General features: G+C 38.8%; 1 long non-coding RNA gene across 1 annotated transcript; it reads left to right on the top strand.

Moving 5' to 3' along the window:
• The first annotated feature begins 238 nt into the window (after nt 1-238).
• Nucleotides 239-3,439, top strand: LOC109369270. The gene is made up of 3 exons (XR_004160795.1): nt 239-672; nt 775-951; nt 2,438-3,439. It is a non-coding gene; the product is annotated as an uncharacterized LOC109369270 (long non-coding RNA).
• The last annotated feature ends 16,807 nt before the right edge of the window (nt 3,440-20,246 follow it).

Here is a 20,246-nt window from a genome sequence, read left to right as displayed (position 1 = left end):
CAATATTTGCACTTTTCCAGAGAATTCAGTTAAGTTCCATAGAAACTGAATACTAATATGATTTCTGCAGCATGGAAAACAAATATGAAACAAAAAAAAAATTGACTCATCAGAAATATTAGCTACTCAGTATTAGAATATCTGACAATGCTGCAAATACAATTTATAAACAGAAACATTTAGAGTCAAACTATTCATTGAAAAGCAAATTCCTTGCTCGCTCCCTTTTAGGGTCAGGATTCAATTACAAAAAAAAATATGCAGCAGACTTAAGGACTGCATGTAAGATTAAGATAACTGGTATTTCATGGTAAATGATTAAATTAGCTGACACAGTTTTATCCTGAACTTTGCCATTAAAACTGACATTTTTGTGCCAAGCACATTGTAGGCTGCTGGTAATCTAAACTGCCTTTCTTCTTCTAAAGACTTTAAATAGCTAAAGTACTCTTGTTCTTTACCCTATTTGCAAGTTGTGGAAAATATATCTACATCATAACAAGATGAACTAAGCACGGGAGCAGAGGACTTAATTTTTCCTCATCTATCATACAAATACCTTAAGAAAACAGCAAAGAAGCTTCAAATGCCCAGATTCAGCTCTGCAACATGCACTTTAATCAAGTCGTTTATGTGACTCTATAGAGATGAGAACATGCTGTCCTCCTCACGGTGAGTAAAAATAGAGAAATGACAGAAGCATTTTACTAAAAGTTTAATTATTCCTAGTATACAATTCTAAACCACTCTATGTTTTATTCCTCTTCTTTTCAGGCTTGCTTTTTATGCAAAGCGAGTTATGAGAATAATTTTGGTAGAAAATAGATTATGACTGGTTGGATGAAGCACTGCCAGAGCTGATGTCTGCAGTCATTTTCCCTCAGCTGAGCTAGCTGGGAAGGAGCAACTCATTCCATTGTGAAGATATGTAGCCTCCAAAGCAAAGCACAGGTAAGGCCTGACTACTCAGAGATGGACTGTGAGGGAACTGAATCTTTGAGCATTGCACTGAGTGTCTTCCAGAGGTGGGTGGGAAGCAAAGCCACCAGAGGCACTGCAGGAAAGGGGAGAGGAGGCAGGATAAACAGACAGCACATCCCCACAAGAGGCCAAGGGTGAGCATAAGGAATGAGCTGTGGCTGAGGAAGGTTTCACAGGCAGCAGGGTAAAATTATTCTGGTTGTTTGACTTGATCAGGGGTCAGAAAAATTGAACTTTGTCCCTTTTATTTATTTATTTATTGCAAAAAAGTAGTATGTGACTCGCTGCATTTTTTCCTCATAAATAGAAATAACCTAGAATAGCTTGATTTTTTCGCTAACTAGAAATTTCAAAAGAAATAGCTAAAAATGCAAAACCACAGAATTGCAATATTGGTCCAGAACAGTGGAGCAGCACATTTAGCCTTCCACAGGGAAGAGGCTTACATGTTTCTGGAAATCATGCAATAGCAAAGGCTATTAATATTGTAAAATAATCTACCTGAACAGGATACTGAATTTCCACTCATAAGCTTAAATAGTGGAAGTTCCATGAAGAAGTCATGCATGCATCACATTTACCTCTTTATGTGCATTGGCACAAAGATAAAAACATTGATTATACAAGTTGGATTATACAATCTGTATTTTAGCATTTAGTAACCAAGGTCTTTGCTGAAACGGGTAGTAAAAGTGTGGCAGACACCAAAGAAATATTTTTCATTCCAGCAGAGAATTTGATCCTACAGTCTTCACACAGACTTATCAGAAGTGTGCATAACAGGAACGTTATGGCAACGTTTCTAGATTCCTTGTTAGCCACAGCTGGGCAAGACTTTGGACTCCTTTTCACATCTTGGATCTTCTGGCAGTTTTAATAAAAAAGATGAAACACAGCTTTTTGCACAGCACCTTCCTCAGGAGATAGAAATTGCAGTTATACAACACTCACACAGTCACACCACTATCATCAAAAGGTGACTTTCAGTGAAAAGAGATGGCTGTGAAGACAGCTTCTTTGTTTGAGAAGTCGTGCAAATACTGAACAATGAAACACAATTTGATTATCAAAAAATCAAACCAGTATGAACATTTCACCAACTGTGTTATTCAATTCAAGCTTCTTAGCTATCCTGTATCATTTCTTGGTTCTTACATGTTGTGAAAGAGACATAACTACTTTAAACTTTGAAAACCCTTCACATCAGAGGTTATATGAATCATCTAGCCTTTTCTGTTCCAAAATGTTTCACTGATCATTCATTGTTAACTGAGTAAAATGAAGATAGCTATGATAGATGAAAATTTATCTCAAAGTATTAGAAAGGATATGAAAACATCTTGTTAATAAGTACTAACATTTAGATAAAATAAGAGAGTCCAACCCCAGTTTTTTCACGGATATGTCACATACCATATGGCTCTTAATAACTCATTACCTTTTTTGCTGTTCCTAGGCACTGGTAGTTTCAACCTGGTCTGCCATTGAGCAGAAATGCATTCCAACAGGAGAACAATGAAGGGACTGGATGTTGATGGACAGGAAGCCTGCTGATATCAGAGATTTGGATCCTAACTCATGTCCAGATTTTTTCTTAGCAATATATGTTCTCTAAAAGTTCTACATAAATTTATTTTCTCCTCTTGATGAGAACACTCAGATTAGAGAAGAAAAAGCCTGTAGCCCTTTCTAGATCTGAGAGTAAGGTCTCCTGAGTAACCGAGTAACTTGTGTTTTGTGCACAAGGATTTGTGTACAGAACTTGGAGATACCATAACAAAACAGTCATTTTCAAGCAGCTAGCCACAGAATTGAGACAGAGCCTGGAGAGGAACATTGCTGACATAGAAAAGATAAGAATCTAAGCTACCTTATTTCATGAGTGAAGATCCTGGATACATCTTATTCCTTGTCATGTGTTTTTTTCATACAGAAAGGACAGAAGGACTGGATTGAAGTTAGTAGGGCTGCTTGATATGTACTGCACAACTGAATATATTTAGAAACAAATTTTCATGCTATTTTACTCATTTGCCTCTTGTTTTTTGTTTGTTTGTTTCATTGCTGCCCTCTTCAGCTCAGGTTCTCAAGAGTGGCAGGTCAGCCTATAAACGAGGGAAGCAGACAGAGGCAGAAGTTGTGCAAAGCTGGTCGTGAACTTAATAAGGGCTTGATTCCGTACCAACGAAATCAACAGGAGTTTGGCTCATGTTTGCAATGGGAGGTGGATCAACGCTTTATGCCAGCTGTTCCCTGTTGGGTAGGGATAATCCCTTTGAAACAAAATATTTAACTTGTTCTCACTCTGTTGATGTAAGAAGGCTTCTCGTGATAATACTTTCATGAGAATTAAAAGGTGTGTCCCATTTTTAATGTCAAATACTTCATTCCTCTAGTATATATTTGCCAATTCACAAAACAACAACAACAAAAAACAAACAAAAAACAACAAACCAAACCAAACAAACAAACAAAAACAAAACAACAACAACAACACAACAAAAAAAAAACCACCAACCCAAGAAATGAGAAGTCTGCTACCAGCCACACGGGTTTATAAAAAGTGCTACAGAAATCTGAGGTGCAGGGTGTATCCTCTATTTTTTCTGCTTGCCATGATAATACTTGCAATTTCCTCAGCTGGAAGATGCAGCAAGGAGCCAGGTTAGTTCAAACATCTGTAACTGAGCTGGGACCCATGGGCAGATATAAAGTAGCAAAAGCCACTGTAGGCAAATAAACTGCTAACTGTCATGAAGGGAGTCATGAAGAACAAAATGTGGGAACATTATCAGACAGAGAAACAGGAGCTGAGGGAGGACAGTAATTATGATAAAATCAGATGTGTGTCCCACAGTCTGGATCCAAGTATAGCATTTAGTCTCATTTACATCTGTATTTTCTTTCTGTTTTACTGAGGAAACGAGGCTCTGACGCTGCCCAGGTTGTGCTATAGATCAGCAGCACACTGTGGCTATTTCTAGCTTCTGCATATACTGGCGAAGTTCAAAGGCAGTGTGGAAGTGAGGCATATTTATCCCAGCCTTGGTTTGGTTCACTCCTTCTCACCCCTCTGGCTGAGATCCATTTGGCTAGCAGACTTGGAACATAATGTCTGCTAAGTTTTATAAAGCAATTATTTAATTTGAAAAGTCTCTTTGATTGCATTCTAATGAGATTTCCACAAAATACAGAGTTCTCCACCTACTCTGGGGAAGTTTTGTTTGCTCCATAAACTATGACACTTTTCAAAAAGCTTTTTGAAAGCCTTCAAGAGTGGAAGCTTCCAGAGACAGAGTTGTTTGGTCTGTCACCTGGGAACTGAGATTTCCATAGACTTACATCCTCCAGAAGCAGAAAATGTATGGAATTGTTTGAACTTAAGAAATTATGACATCTGTACGGAATGAAAGAAGAGAGACAACAGCAAAGCCAGAAGCTGCATCTTGCACTGTTCCAAAGAACATTCTCCTTCAGATTCTTATGGATCTCCCAGCCCTAATATTAAACACTTGACCTCTTTGTCAAACACTATTTTAAATTATTAGGTTGGCTGATTAGTTACTAAATATACCATATGTAGTAAATAGGAAATTGTGTAGTCCAGTGCTACAGTCTCAGACCTTTCAGGTATTGCTGCCTTGGCATTTAGAGTCAGAACACTGAGTCCCCTTATATTAACTTAAACCGCTTGGTAAGCAAGGAGTGCATGGCATTTTCACACAGGGATGTTCTCCTTCCCTTAAAGCACCTCCTCATCTCTAACAGATAGCTTTACTGAAAGTGCTATAAACACTGAGAAACCAGCTCATGCCAAACAACACAACTTAGATTACTGACTATAAATAAGTGCATTTATCTATAAACTTCTGTAAACTGGTCCTTTTCAATTGTCTCTGCCCTGTGCCTCTCTCCCAGATGAACTCTTCCACTCATCCTCCTTCTTCCCCAGCACAAATCAGAACGCCCTGCACTGGAAGCAGAATTGATGTATTTGCTTTTTCACCTCTACTTCCATATGTCAGTTTCGGAAAGCCTGCTGTAAAACTAACCTCCCTCATACATACCACTTAAAATATTTAAAAACACATGGCTACAAACAGTATGACAGACACCCTGAACTACTAGCAAATATTTATAGTAGTTTCAGAAAGACCAATAAATAAATATATCAATAAATAAAAATAAAAAAAAAATCAAACTTTTTTCCTGGATCTTAGAATGGTTTTAATAGAAACAGAAAAAAACAAATAGTGCAGAAATAGTCCCGTTCAGAGGAAAAGCTGCCTGAAGAAGAAAAAAAAAAAGACCTTATTAATAAACACAGTGAAACATACTTAGAAAAGCACCCCATGGAGCCCATGTAACTTATTTTATAGTATAAAACTCAGGTGGGACATAGCAGAGAACTGTTGATTTGGACAACTGATTTCTTGCTTCCAACAAATAACAGAACTGCTTCATTCTTCAGCAGATTGGAACTGCTTCTGATCTCTGAAATATGAGACTGGTACAGCTCCAGACATTTCAGGAGGATCACCTGCTTTACACCACAGTGACAGTTGAAGCTGGCCTATTAGAACACTTGATTTTATTAAATCTAAGTCCTAGCATAGAATTACCCTTTTTAAAAAATATATATATATATATATTATTTTTATTATGAGATAGTACTTTTTGCCCCAAGCAAAGCCTGAGGACTCACCCACTTATATGAGCAGAGGATGGGCACACTGGAACACAGGACTGGGCCTCAAATATGCAGAGCTGGAATTGTATTTTCTTTGATTATGCATTAGTGTGATGGAGGCAGCCTATGCACAAACCAGATAATACTACTCTTCTCCCTGCAGGAAGTTTAATTTCTTGCTAATTAAAATGGGTGTGTTTGAGTACGACAAGAATTAGGAAAAAAGAACACTTAGAAGTCCAGCACATCTAAAATCACACAACCAAATTGTTATTGAGCAATGAATCTTAGCTAGGAGAACCACCATTCTCCTATAGCTGTTGTATGCTTTTTTCTTAACAATAGTAATAAAATATTACTGAGGCTGGAAATAACCCACTTTAGCTAAAGAATGGCTGTTTAGCAAACCACTGTTTACAAAATAAACCCTGCTGTGATCCACTATCTGCCAAACTGAGTTCCTCCTTTCTCCCTTTCTCCCAGATGCCATCCGTGTTGCTTACTTTACCTCTTGGCATGCATCAGGGCAGTGACTAGTGACAAGACGAAGCTTAGGGCAGTTCATAATCATAGCTTACAACAATGACAACCTGCAAGAGTAGAAATGCAGCAGCTCAGAGTTTGCTCCCTAGGCATCATATATGTATTATCAATTCCTGACAGCCACAGAGCAAGAAGGTTTGGTGCAGGATCTGCAATCCTATCTACTAAGTGTTTCAGTACAGAAGTGCTGAAAGACCTGGACATTCATTCCTTGATTACAGGACATCTTGATGTAGGTATAATCAGTTTCTGGCCTTGTTTATCTCCTGTATAAGTAGGTGCAGAAACGAACATGAAGAAGGAAAAGCAGTTAACAAGGAAAAACAAAATAAAACAGTTATGCCACGCCCTAGATCTATTACAATTCTTTTTACTGCTGTCACTCCAATCCTTTTGTCTTAGTTTAGCCTTTAAGCTACTGACACAAAGAAGATCCAAAAAAAGGGTGAGACTTTTTGGAACACAGTAGATTCACTTACACCATTTAAGAGCTAGGCTCAAGAGGTACAGTCACTGTTTATGCCTCTACTGGCCTTGGTCCATTAGTTTTACTGATTACTAAATCTTTGTTGTTGAAGACAAAGAACTCTACGTAACTGCAGTCCTACCTTGACCCTTGGAACCCAGGAAGCTCTTCCAGGACTACACGAGTACAGAGCAAAGCAAGAAAGTAAAAGCTACCTTGATGATAGTGCTTAATACAGAGAGCTATCTTTGTTGAAGGCCACTGTAATACTTTGGACTGCAGATACAAAAAAGCCATAGATACACAAAACAGTTTCAAACACATGATGAAATTTGCCATCTTACTCACTTTGGTTCTGAATCAGTAACTTTGTTAAGCTGTGTGGCTTACCAGAGGATTTCCAGAGAATCATTTGACTTGCATAACTGCCACTAGCTGTACCCATAAAGAGCCACTTCTAAAACTGTATTAAATTGATGAACTTTTCCCAGATAGGTGAAAGTTGGATAATGGAGCTTAATCACAAAGTCCCTAGCAGGAAGTCTGCAGCACAGCTGCAAAGAGTGTGCCAAGGGTCCTGGCACCTAAATGCAGCAGGCCAGATCACCAAAACTCCCCCAGCTGAAAGCCATCTACTTAGATGTCAATCACAAAGTAGGATGTAAAGTTATTTTCAAGACTTAGTGGACATCAGCCAATTATCTGTAGAAAATCATGTGATTCATTCTCAGAATTAGAATTAAAAAAAGACTGGATTTCACTAAGTCAGTCATCCTATCTGAAAGACTGTTTTTCTCAGTGTACCCAAAGGCATCTGCCAACTCCCACAGGTAGCCTCAGTGCAAGATCTCTCTCTCTTGAGAGTGAAGGAACCATTCCACATTTATAATTGACTTTTAGCAGAAATCAAAATTTAGATTATTTCTCTAGAAGACTGTTTCTCAGTTACACCATTTTCAACTTTTGTTCTCACATTGCTTGTTTTTCAAACTCAGTTTATCATTTGCAATCTATCTTATAGCCTTCCATAGTCAATCAAATTTGTGAAAGTGTTTATATTCTTCACTATTTCCCATGGAGTTTAAATGGTTTTAGTTGGTATGGAACAAGCACACAACGCTAACTGATATAAACCCTCATGGCCTTTTGCCAAAACATATGTTGTTGCTGTCGTCCTGTTTTGCTATGGTTAACTATTTCTTCCATTACATCTAGCAGAAAGAATAATACAGGCTACATTTGCTGAGAAGCAATTTTATTATAAATCAGACCAATGCAGTGGCCCTGCTTCCTCAGCTAGGACTGTCAGGATTGTCACCTCAACCAGTCTTGTCCCATCTGTGCAAGAGTCATCATAGTCACTCCACTGCAGCCAGGATGTCTTGAGAAAACAGTCCTGCTGAACAAGTCTAATCTCCTTTGTCAGAGATTTCTAATGATAATTAAAACATGTCCATTAATAGTACCAATTAAAAAAAAAAAAGAACATACAAAATGCACAAAATGGACACTTGGGAAGTATAAGGTGTTATAAATACAGACACTGGCATTAATACTATGTGTTATATTCTGAAAAGAGAAGCATAGCAAATACACTTTTTAAAAAAAAAAACAAAACCTTTGCATTTATCCATTGATGTTTCTAAGATATTTGTGCTCAGTCCAGCTCCTGTCAGCTTATCACAAGCTGCATATTTTCACTGCAATCTCCTGCACAGCATCACTCCAGCTCATCTGGTATTTGTTATGTGAAAACAAGATGGATTTCACTAATTTGTTTTGCTCCTATCCTGCAACAATCCCAGTATGTAGAACTCCCTTTCTCTCTGCTACATTGATGGAACAGTGATGGTAAGCCAACTTCAACATCTCAGTCATGCACCATCTCCTCTGTGTCAGCCCCTATGTTGTTCACTGGAATGCTTTATGTCTTGTCCACCAAATATGACAGCAAAGAAGGGAGAGAGGTCAGATGGCCTTACTAGTAGTGCTCTATTTTGAAAAATCTTCCAGTCATGAATATGGGGCCTCTAGGACTTTCTGGTGGTTATGTTGAAATGGCTGAGGCAGGTGAACTAACCTGATTCTGGAGTAATTAATTTATCTCCATTATTACAGCTCAGGTACATGCAGATGCATAGTGTAATTTCATTATGGTTTTCTCATCACCAAGGGCAGAAAAGAACACAAAACCTAAACAATGCAATTATTTGCTTTTTAAATAGAAAACAAAGACTTTTCAAGACCAGATAACATATTTGGTTATTAGCAAATCTTCATATGAACAAAAAATATATATCAACGATACTCTGCAAATAAATGGCTGGGCATTTAAGCTAAATCTTGTTTGGCACAGTGCAGGTGGGAACTCCAGATGGACAAAAGCCTGGGGGAAAGACATGTCTGCCTACAGAGTGATTGTTAATAGTGAACTGAGATTTTATATTTTCTCCCTCCACTCTGCATCTTTATCACTGAATTCTACCTTCTCTTTTCCACGTAATTTCGCTTATGTATTTCAATGGTTGATTAAACCAACTAAGAAATTACCTATTTGTCCTTCTGATCTGTTAGGGTAGGTCTCATTGCTAGGCCTCTGCAGTCAATCAGCTCTGCGAAATGTTCTTCTACAGCTGTCAGGACTAAAATTGTTGAACTATATATATTCTTCCAATTAGTAGTCAGATTATACATTCTGATTAGTGAAAGCAGGAATTTTACAAAAGTAGAAAATTTCTATTACTATATGGTTACATGACTTCACACAGACCCACACCATACACACATTCCTTACCATAATATTACCAATTCCGTATTTTAACATTGTATGTGAACCAGACTGAAGTCCAGACATTAAGTCTACTTTCTGTTTGCTGTTATGTGTTACTTCTATGGCAAAATGGTTGACAGGAGAGGAGAAACACTTTAAAGTGTTCTGACAATCTCTGTCAAGAAGATCCCATAGGCACAGACAAATGTTTCTTTTTTTCCTCCCAGGTCTTGCAGCTTAAAGTACCAAAGGGTTCATTGCTGTTCTCCTTCCTATTCAAAACCCATATGAAACCACTAGAGGATATTGTGAAATGGCATAGGCTACAATGTCTTCAATATCCTGATGACACCAAGCTGTGTGTCTCCTTTTCATTGAAGCCATATGTTACAGCTTCCTTGTGTCTAGCAGAGATAAGACATGGATGAAAGCCAGTTGGCTAGAGCTTTCTATAGATAAGATGAAGGTAATGTATGGGCCTGGCAAGGAAAATGGTTTTAAGTTGACAAAAATCTGTTTTCAAAGTTGAGGGAGATTCCCATTGTCAAAATACACAGGGGATTTACTGCCTCCTATCTTCTCTTGGATCCCCAGCTACAAAAGTGGCCCAAATCCCTTTTTGTCTCTTGTCTCTTGCTTAACTTTACTCACTGGGTCTCAGCTGACCAGTTTGTGTATTCAGAAAGTTGTCAGGCATACAAGGTCAACAAAGGCCCTGCTTCGTCTATGTCATTACTTCCATATGTTTCCTGGCCTATTCATAAAGATGTTCGGTGACAAAGGCACTACCCCTTCCCGACCTACTGCACTATACCACCGAATTCCAAAGGAATACCGAGCATTTCCTAATGATTAACAGACATCTTTCTTACTGCAACTGAAGCCTATTGGTACTCACTTTTCCCCAGAATTTAAGAAGGGATTGTTTTCTTTTTCTTCATGTAGCTGAAGACCTCTTGCTGAGGTTAGACAACCTCAGATTATTCAATCTTACCTCACAGATCATTTTTTTAGACCCCTGATTATTCCTTTGCTCTCTTCTCCAGCTGGACTATATTTCTTGTAATGCAAGCTCCAAAATTAGGTAATATTAAATCAAGTGACTTTTTAAGCTTCTGTTAGAAATAGGTAGGCGACAGCACTGTCTCTGCTCTAGACCCTTCCAGCATATTTACTGGGTGGAGGATCTTTGCTTGCTATCTTTTCTGCAGTATAATAGCATACAGTCTAGCTGCACTCAGACCCAGCCCCATCCTAGCAAAATTACTCTCATAAAGCACAAAGACAAACATTTCAACTTAACCCAGTAATTTCTATGTTCATTTTCCAAATTCACAACATTTTGGGTAATATCAAGTTCCTCAAAGATGTACATGTTTTTTCCTGCAACTCAGAGCTCTCCTCTTAAGTATTTAGCCTCTCTCCCATTACATCAGCTCTCTTTGACCTCAGTCCCATTGTTTAGTGGAACTCTTCTACTACAAAGTATTCTGTCCTGATCCTCTCTTTTGTTCAAAGCTGCTGATTCTTCCAAAAGCTTGAGTCTTTATTGCTAGTTTTAAAACCTTTCCTTAGTCCTTGCAGATTTTTTCACTCTTTTGTTCTGTTTTTCAGAATTGGAGAAGCAAGGGGAATTAATTTTCTCAGCTCATTTGAACAGGTGATCATCAAAGTTAATAATCCACCACTGTTCCTTGACTGGCTGGTGTGGGACCTGGTCCTGTCAGTTCTATGATGCAGCCATTCTCTGAGCCCAACTATAGACTAGATATAGACACACATACCCAGCAGCGACCACATTGGGCTGGTGAGAGAGATGGTTCCATCTCTGTCAGATGCAGATTTCATCATCTGCATATGTCTCATGTCTTTTATTTCCACAGTGCTACACTATCACTACAGGACCATTCTGGAAGCACAGAAGGAGCCTTCTCAGAAGCTTTAACTAATACAGGATAAGGCTGCTTACTTTATTACAGGGCAGAGAAGAATAAATTGAAAAGGACAAATTGCATGTGTTCTTCACACTTTGCATGAGCTGCCAAAAGCATGCTGGCCTGAGTACATTGATGCCTGGCTTTCTTCAAGAAAAGCGAATTAGGAACATATTCACTAATTTGAGTAAAGTAACTCTATAAGCAAAGCACTGCACCTCTTGGTACAGCTCACCCCTGTGTCCTATAAAAACAGGGAACCTGGAGAACCAGAAACTCTGTGGCAAATAAGAAAATGAAAGAATAAATGAAACTAATGTTAATCAAGAATACGGAGTATGACCAAACAAGAGTAATGCTGGTCACTTCTTAATTACTCTATCTGCCAAAGAGGCAATATTTATGCAAATTATACAGTCTCCATGTAGCACAAAGAAGTTACTGTTCTTTCTCCCTCCCCCTAAATGAAATTTATGATCCTGCAATTTATTAAATCCTTCTCTCACATGTGGAAATAAAAAAAAATAAATAAACCAACACACGCCAGAGGAGTACAAGAGCCATCCAGCTGAGGCAAACAGCGTGCCAAGGCTTCAAGCACATACTAAGTGTTTAAAAAGGGGAAACAGATACTTCAGAAAAAATCCTGATAGTGTTGGTGTTCAGGTTAGGCTGTCCAGAGAGAGACCTAACATGTTCTTGAGTCACTGGTGGGTATTTTCAGTGGCTATAGTGCCATTTATGGAGCTATTACCCTGATCTGCAGTGTGAACAGCCAAGATCTCATGGCCTTCTGATTAGATCTAAGAGAAATGCTGTGGGATTGTGGTGTTTCATACCTTGGGATTACAAACTGCGCAGTGACCATCTCAGTACTGAACGTTTAAATGCCTTTAGAATGAACAATAGCTCGGAAGAACTGCAGGCTTTATTATCTTCACACTAGATTCTTTTTCAGTGTTTTAGGAAAAGAAGCATGTAAATCTGCAGACCTTGAGGTTTTCTACAGAAACTTGTGGTTAAAAAAGAAATGACAACAGACTCACACTCAAGGGAGAAGGGCAGTATGGCTAACTGCAAAGAACAGCTGGGGTATAATGCAATGTTATAGTCATTTTTCTACTTCCTTTATGATGAACCAAAGAACTTATTTTGCTGGATACTGAATGCCATAAAGTCCCATTATACGTCTCAGGAAAGAACCTTAACATTTTTTTCAGGACCCATATCTGTACATATAACATGGCCTTTGAAGATGAAAGGATTTTTTTTCTTTGCCTCCATTTGTTGCTTTCTAGTTGACATGTTCCTATATGGACACTAAAACCCATATATCAGTTGTCTAATCAGAGACATAATAACATCCTCAATGATAAAACTCTGGAACATCTATGAAAGTCAGAAGTGTGAGGAACAGATCTCAGATGATGCAGATGCGGTCACTGCTGTATGATCAAGATAAGCAACATTGCAAGTTCATTTTTTGTATGCTAAATAAAATAAAAATGTCAATATTTACACATAACCTTCAAGGCTCTTACATTTGCAGCTCTTTAGTATTCAGTGCAGACCACATTTTCTTTAGTCCGTTACCAACAGCTTGGAAATTTAGTTAGAGGACGCAACCCAAATGTTCCTCCAAATGTTGTTTCCAAATGGTCATCTTGAAATATGCTGTTTAAAAGGATGAAACCTTTATGTGAAGATATAAGAGCCCATGCACAGAGCAATAAAAACTGCAGGGAAATCATCTGAAGATTAAAACCACTAATGATAAAGATATTACTGTTAGGCATAGTTTAATTTGTTGGTAACTAAATCACCAGAGGCTTTTACAGGCTGCTTGGAACCTAACTATTGTGTAATGCACATTCAACCTCTAAGTGTACAGTGACACAAACAAATAAAAGCGATCATAACAGTTGAAATGTAGTTAGAGACACAATTGAGAACATCTGTATTGTAAGCAGAAATAAATTAGAAATACAGAGGTGTTTTGTAGCTGAGAAACTGAGGGATAAAAAAATAACCTACAGCACCTGGATTAAGCAGTTATAAATAATGTATAAAGGAAAAATCTCATTACCCCCTGTGTAAACTCCCCCCCAGTGAAATATATTTTATGAATGTTGCATCACAGTAATAAATGCAGCATTTGTTTTCCCCATAAACTTTCCATTCCATGACTATAAGATAGTTTGGATTTGAAAATAATGGCCAGCGAATGTACTGTTTGCAGGATTAGTTTCCCTCAACAAGCAGCTTTGAACTGACCTTCAGTTTTTTGGGCTAAAGAGCAGAGACTTACACAGGCTTAACAGAACTCATCTTTGCGCCTACAAAGCCGTTGCAGATCTGCACTCGACTTGCAACAGAACAATACTGTATAAACAAATCCAATAGCACCACTAGAGAGCATTTAGACTCTGAGTCTTGAATGTTGTAATTGCCTGATATCATGGAAGATTTTATGAGATTATGCTAGATAAAGGCTGTATATGAATGTGGAAAGTTTTCCCTTGTAAAAAGCTAGGTCTTACAGCACAATGCTTTGCACTGCAGCATACTCAGCTTCTACTAACGCTAAAAAGAGCAAGTCCTGTAGAGAAACTAGAATGCTTTCTTTCAAGTTTCCAGTTCCTCTTTACAAATGTTCACAGTTCCATGTAAAGACACCAGGATAGATTCCTCTCTTATGTTAGTTTTACACTAAGATAGCTTTGCTAATGCACTCAACAGATTAGTTCTAGATCTAAGCAGTGTATTACTGTCAAATTGCACCATTGGCTTTCCTACTGAAGATACCTTGATTTCCCACACATGAAAAGGGGTCAGCTGCCTGATGATCCAGGGCAGCAATCACTGATCCCCTTGTGAGATGTACTGAATCATCTGTACACCTGATACACAATCACCAAGCCACAGCATGGTGAAACGGGGGTAAGGACAGGTATGGAGAGCTACAAAGGAAGTCAGCATCTAGAGTCAAATTGAAACCTAACAGATTGTAAATTAAAAGGATAAGAACTTCCCATCGGCTGAGAGAGACAAAATGTCACAAACATAAGAACATTATAGAGTTAGTTTTGAGGCTGGAGTGCTTTCCCTTTTATGATTAATGATTGGGCTCAATCGGGATGGGAAACGCAAAGTAAAGTTCCTCTTGAACTAGCTTAAAAATGCCACAGCTAAAGAAAAAAATACAGTAACATCAATTTGAAAAAAATAACAAAACAAAAAACCATCTACTAAAATGTAAAGGTCAGGAAGGATTTGGGTGTTTTTAAATGCTGTCTTGAAGAAATTTCATAAAGGTTAAGATGTCATGTAGTTTCAGAGTTACGGGCACTGGAGGGGGGTCCTTGAGTGCCAGCTATTCCTCGGGCCACTCAGTGACTGTGAGCTGCAGTGACAGTGGACAGTGGGAGGCTGGCGGATCAGAAGGTATCCCTGCCACTGGGGAAAACTCTGCCTTGCTCCCAAAAGAACGAAGAGCTGTGTAGATATTTCAGCATCTGAGATTCAGGCAGTGTGTAACACACCAAAACATGTCTTAGTAACACTACAGCGGTCTAATTTTAATTACCCAGCGAGCATATATGCAGCGTTCAGCCTCCTCAACCCAGTGTGCTGTGCCCAGGAGGAGCGGGAGGATGTCACTCAGAGCTTGTCCAGCTCCTGGTGGCAGCCCCCTGTGCTGCTCGATGGCTCAGAGCAACACACTGAACCCTTGTGCTTCCTCCACCCCCGAGCACATGGCTGAGCAGAGCAGAGAAGAGTCTCAGTGCTTCTTTTATGGGTCTTACAGATGAGAGCAGGGAAACCAGCACTACTGAAGAGGGCTCTGAAGGATGATCCCATTCACTGTGCTCTGCCCTCTGTGAGATCCATGATCCCACTAGCACTGACCAGGTCCCTGGTCCTCCACTCTTATCTCTCACCTTCTCTGGTTTGCCTTACTCCCCATTTCTGGCTCATCAGCTGGCCAAGTGACCCTGCCTACTCCTTCCAAGCAGTTTGGGGAAGGAAAGGCCAAACCAGTGCAGTTTGATTTGGATGGTCAGGGGTTCCCCCCAGGAAATGCTACCCAGAACTCACACAAAGGGACCCTGGACATAGGGAAAGCAGAGACCAGCTCTGAGTAAAAGAAATCTATTCCAACACATCATGAATTTCACTTGTGGACAAAAGGCGAACTAGAAAAAGGTGAACTATTTGCCTTGAATTTCCAACCAAATGCTACACAGAGACCATGAAATAATCAACAGAGAAGAAAAGCCTAGAAAACCTATACCTGTTTTGGAAAAAATGTTACAAGGAGGGTAAAACACTACAAATATCAACTATTTCAGGAACAGAAATAGAAGACTGGAATTATTAAAATGTTACCAAAATCCATGTTCATTACCCATAAGTTATACTTTTCCAACGGAGATTTAATTAATAAAATTATATTAAGTTGTTCAGCCCTTATCCTCCCTTCTGGTCTCATTCTCCTCCTTTTCTACCCCTACCTGCTGCATGATTCCAGTGTGAGGCACCACATACCCTGTTCCCAGCCCTCTCTGCTCTCACTGCTCACCAGAAGGGGAACAGATGAAAAACTCAGATTTGTCTCCCTGAGGATCCATTGGGCTGTGAGATCCTGCTTAAAATCTTCCTGCTCCTGAGGAAGCAATACACCAAGGAAGGACAAGACAAGACATAGCTTCAGAAACCTGGATTGCCAGTTCTGGGGTGGGAAGAAGAGACGAGCAGCTCAATGTTGATTACCAGTTGCAGGATAAAAAGCCCAATGCTGGTTTCCCAGCCCTTCCCCTGTTGGACAGAAGGTTACAGCTTGACCACATCTCTGAGGACTTGTCTTTGTAATACTGAAGAGTATCATGCAAAATTACAGCTCTGTTAAAATAGTTACTAAAATAATAAATAATAATGCCACCAAAACTTCCCATAGGGCTGCATTTGTTTCCTTGGCTTATGTAACCGCTTGGTTCCTCAAAATCATCCTCCAAAAGTCGCTATTTTTTCTGCTAGTATAATATATGCAATTATTTCTCTGAAAAGCTGAAATGCTCTGCATTAAGTAGTAAAACAAAGCATTAGCACATCAAGTTTTAGCAACAGCAGTGCAAATAATTATTCTTTATAGAAAATAAATGCATCTCTATCATTCTTGGAGAAAACTGAAAAATTGTGTAACTGAAATAATTTCTTAGTGAACAAAGCCATTTTATTTTGTGAGATGTTCACTGCATGCACCTGGGTGGTAAAAGACAGAAAACTGTGGCTTGTGCCCACACACAAAGGGGCTCACAGTATCATCCCATCGTCCTTAGTCTCCAAGCACTCACTGTGTATCCTCCCAGCCTCTGGGCCTCCAGCTCATACAAACGGTAGTTTTATTTATAGTTTCTCTCAATAAAGAACTGTATTTGAACACATTTGTCTTCCATTCTTCCTTCTCTCTTCCTCTTACTGACACAGATGTATACATGTGCATTATGTGTGCACACATATCCAAAACCTTCACCTCTACTTTGTTCTTGAGTTTAGTGTTAAAACAATGCTGATAAACATTATTGAGGCATATTTTTCTATCTGAAACTGGCTAGAATTTTCTGTAACAGCTGCACTCTAGATTTTAATTAAATAATACCAGTTGCGCCTTATTTAACTAAGCCAGCACATCTTCCTTATGTTCGGGTATATTAATTTCATTCTTTTTTCTAATGAATAGGTTTTTATTTTGATATGCAACTCTCTATATCACAGGAAACCTTCATGTCAGTGTAACATTATATATGCATAAGCAGGGATATTGTTATTGCCAGTGTAAATGCTGGCTACATTTTCAGCAGGCTCAATACAAGCCGACAAATTTGTTCTTGGAAAATGAATACGAGGCTTGTCAGACCATGCCTTTGGCTCCTTGATTTGCTGTTGCACTACAGGCAACAACCTGAAGGCCACCTTTCTGTGTTCCCCTCAGATCATCATGAAGAATAATCAGCCTCCAGAGTCCCCATCTCTGTTGCTGATGTTATTCAATCAAAAAGAGATTTTAGGGAAATTGATAATCTACATTGTACGAGTATAGCGGTGGATACACATGCGCAGAGAAACCCTCCCAAGAAACTCAACATCTGCAAAATATCCTACAAAAGAGCAAAAATAAATGTGTGTTGTTGCACATTTGTGTGAATGTCACTACTGTTATGTCTTTGGAGGCAGCAGAAGACTCCTTGCCATAAATATTATATACTCCCTACAGGAACAACCAGAGCTGCAGGGTAGGAGTAGGCCCTGGTTGGGTTTTGTGCAGCTGATGGAGAACAGAGGCTATTTCACACCACTGTGTACCTGCAGCAGCAGCCTCAGCTAAGTCTGTAACTTTAAGACATAAAATGTATACATTTGCATCTGTAGGTATGAATTCTCCAATTTCTGAAAGAGCTGTGAAGATTTTCTCAGCCATTGCACAATTTGTCTCCATGATATTATGCTCTAGTATCATGTACAGTGCATCCTGTCTGTCATCAAAGTCAATCTCAACTGCTGCTTGACATGGCCTTAATCAAGATGGATACAAAACCCAGTAATAAAGGTATTGCTGCCCCCAAAAGCAAAGTTGACACAATTAGCTGGTGTGTTTATTTAAATGCCTCATAACTATCCTGATAGCACATGCCAAATTAAAGTCCACATTGTTTATTTTTAAGTGAAATTTGGGCTCCCGCTCTCCTTTGTTTATGAATGTCTGTGTTTCTGACAGCTGACAAAGGGCACGCTGAAGATTTACAGTACCCACAGCTGCTCGTGTGTTGCACTGGAACTTTCCCCACATAACTCTGTTCTACTTGCCCCAGCCAGAGAAATGTACTCATCGAGCAGCCCCAGAGGGAGCTGAGTCCCACAGAGAAAAGTGCTTGTCTTATCCTGCTGTTGCTTTTTCTTTCACTGTCAAAAATTTGCTGTGTCCAAACCTAGCAACAGCAGTCCTGAGAGGAGGTGATGTCTTTCCTCAGGTGCAATACACAGGAACAGGTACAGTACTGGCTTCAGCGTGCTTCAGTTCAACAGCAATTTCTATACCCACTAACTCTGGCACTAGGTCAGATAGTGTCATGGCTTTAAATATGACTAAAATTATCTGTACCATATACCCCGTATTTATTTATACCAAAGTAATTCTACTGACTTGTTACTGCTGCAACTTTAAAGACAGACAACCTAGAGATTCCTACTTTTGCAAGTCCAAATCCTATTTCCTTTGGCAGGATGCTCTCTTGCATACCAACTGGAACAAAGCAAGGACAGATGGAGCAGTTCCTAACTGAACACCCAGAATCTTTGGCTTCAGATCAAAACTTTACAGCTTTTGTCCACTTTTGGTCAGTAAGCTTCACAACTTTACACTAGTGGCACGACATGACAATCTATGTTGTTCAACAACTACATATTTTTCCTTTATCATTAGAAACTTAGTGCTCAAAATCCCTGTAAGGTGGGTATGGCAGCATCATATTCTCTCAAGTGCACACATGCGAAGAGGGAAAGCTACACATTTGCAATGCTTATGCATCATATCATATCACAGTTTGCAGAAATTCTCACTAAGACTATTAGTAATAGGGTGGAGAAACACATAAGTGTGCTACCTACAGGTGAGAACCACACAGGAAGAGTTCTATTGTAATTCTTGACTATTCCTAAGCACTTATGATCAAAACATGCCAGGGCATGTGTCATCTGCTTTAGTAACTTTCAGCTTTTGGTAAATAAGGTTCTTTACCTTTATTCTGCAGAATGCTCATTTATGGATCCAACAAATGGTGACATCAGAAAAAGACATTTGTTACTTGGTCAGACATAAGACCTGATGAAAGGTAAAAGAAACCAAAATGTAAAGACCCACTAAAAAGCTGCTAAGGAGAACAAAAGAAATACGTCAAGAGAAAATATGACAAACACACTTTATACATGTTTAATTTCTGTTGTTTGGGTTGGAAAACAGCTGCAGGTGTCCTCTAATTATATCACCATTTTCACAAATATCAACTGTCATATTTAATTTGTTACGTTTACCATTCAGCCTGCTCAAACAGCACACTTCTTTCATTATACATTTAGTGCCAGAGTTTCTAACATTCAAGCTAACTTTCAAGCTAGTCAATTAATGCATTATTTACAAGTGAAATGTTATTAAAAACAGATTCTTAATTTACTAATGATTTAGTAGACCCCAGGCAATATTCCAATCTGTTTTTATTGAAATTGGAAGAACACTTAGAACAAAGGGGAAAGTAAAGTCAAGGATATTTTGGCCTATTCATCTGTGCTGTATTTTGTGTGGTATTATGTCTACCCCTACATCTTCCCTCCCTTTTTATATTGTATTTTTAATACACAACCTAACCAGTTGCAGCATGATTGAGGGGAAAGGTCTATGAAAAATGAAAAACAGCACAAACACTATTGTGAGTTTTGTTTTTAAAAACCACCAGGCAGTCTGGAATGACTCAATACACATGTTCACCATACAATACAGCATATTTTGATTTACAGCGTTGTTCTAGCAGCACAGCAGGTTAAGAAGGTTAGAAGTCAAGGGAAATTAAATGTTATTAGCATTCCACCATTGTTGTGCTATACAAAAGTGAGTACGTAACTTTTCCATTTTAATCCATTTTTAAGCTCAAATTTGTTTCAGAGTTGTTCAGTTTGTCAGAAACTTTTATGAGCACATGTGTGATCCTTTGTTCTTCACAATTTTTCTTCTTTATCCTCTCCCATCTGTGCCTGTTCAGGATGGTCATTAATGACTAATCACACTCCCAGCTTCTCTGTTTGCCAAACTGC

Source organism: Meleagris gallopavo, chromosome 10 (genome assembly GCF_000146605.3).
Source record: "Meleagris gallopavo isolate NT-WF06-2002-E0010 breed Aviagen turkey brand Nicholas breeding stock chromosome 10, Turkey_5.1, whole genome shotgun sequence".
NCBI classification, from domain to species: domain Eukaryota; kingdom Metazoa; phylum Chordata; class Aves; order Galliformes; family Phasianidae; genus Meleagris; species Meleagris gallopavo.
Note: the sequence above shows the minus strand (reverse complement) of the source record. Positions and strands in the feature narration are given on the sequence as shown.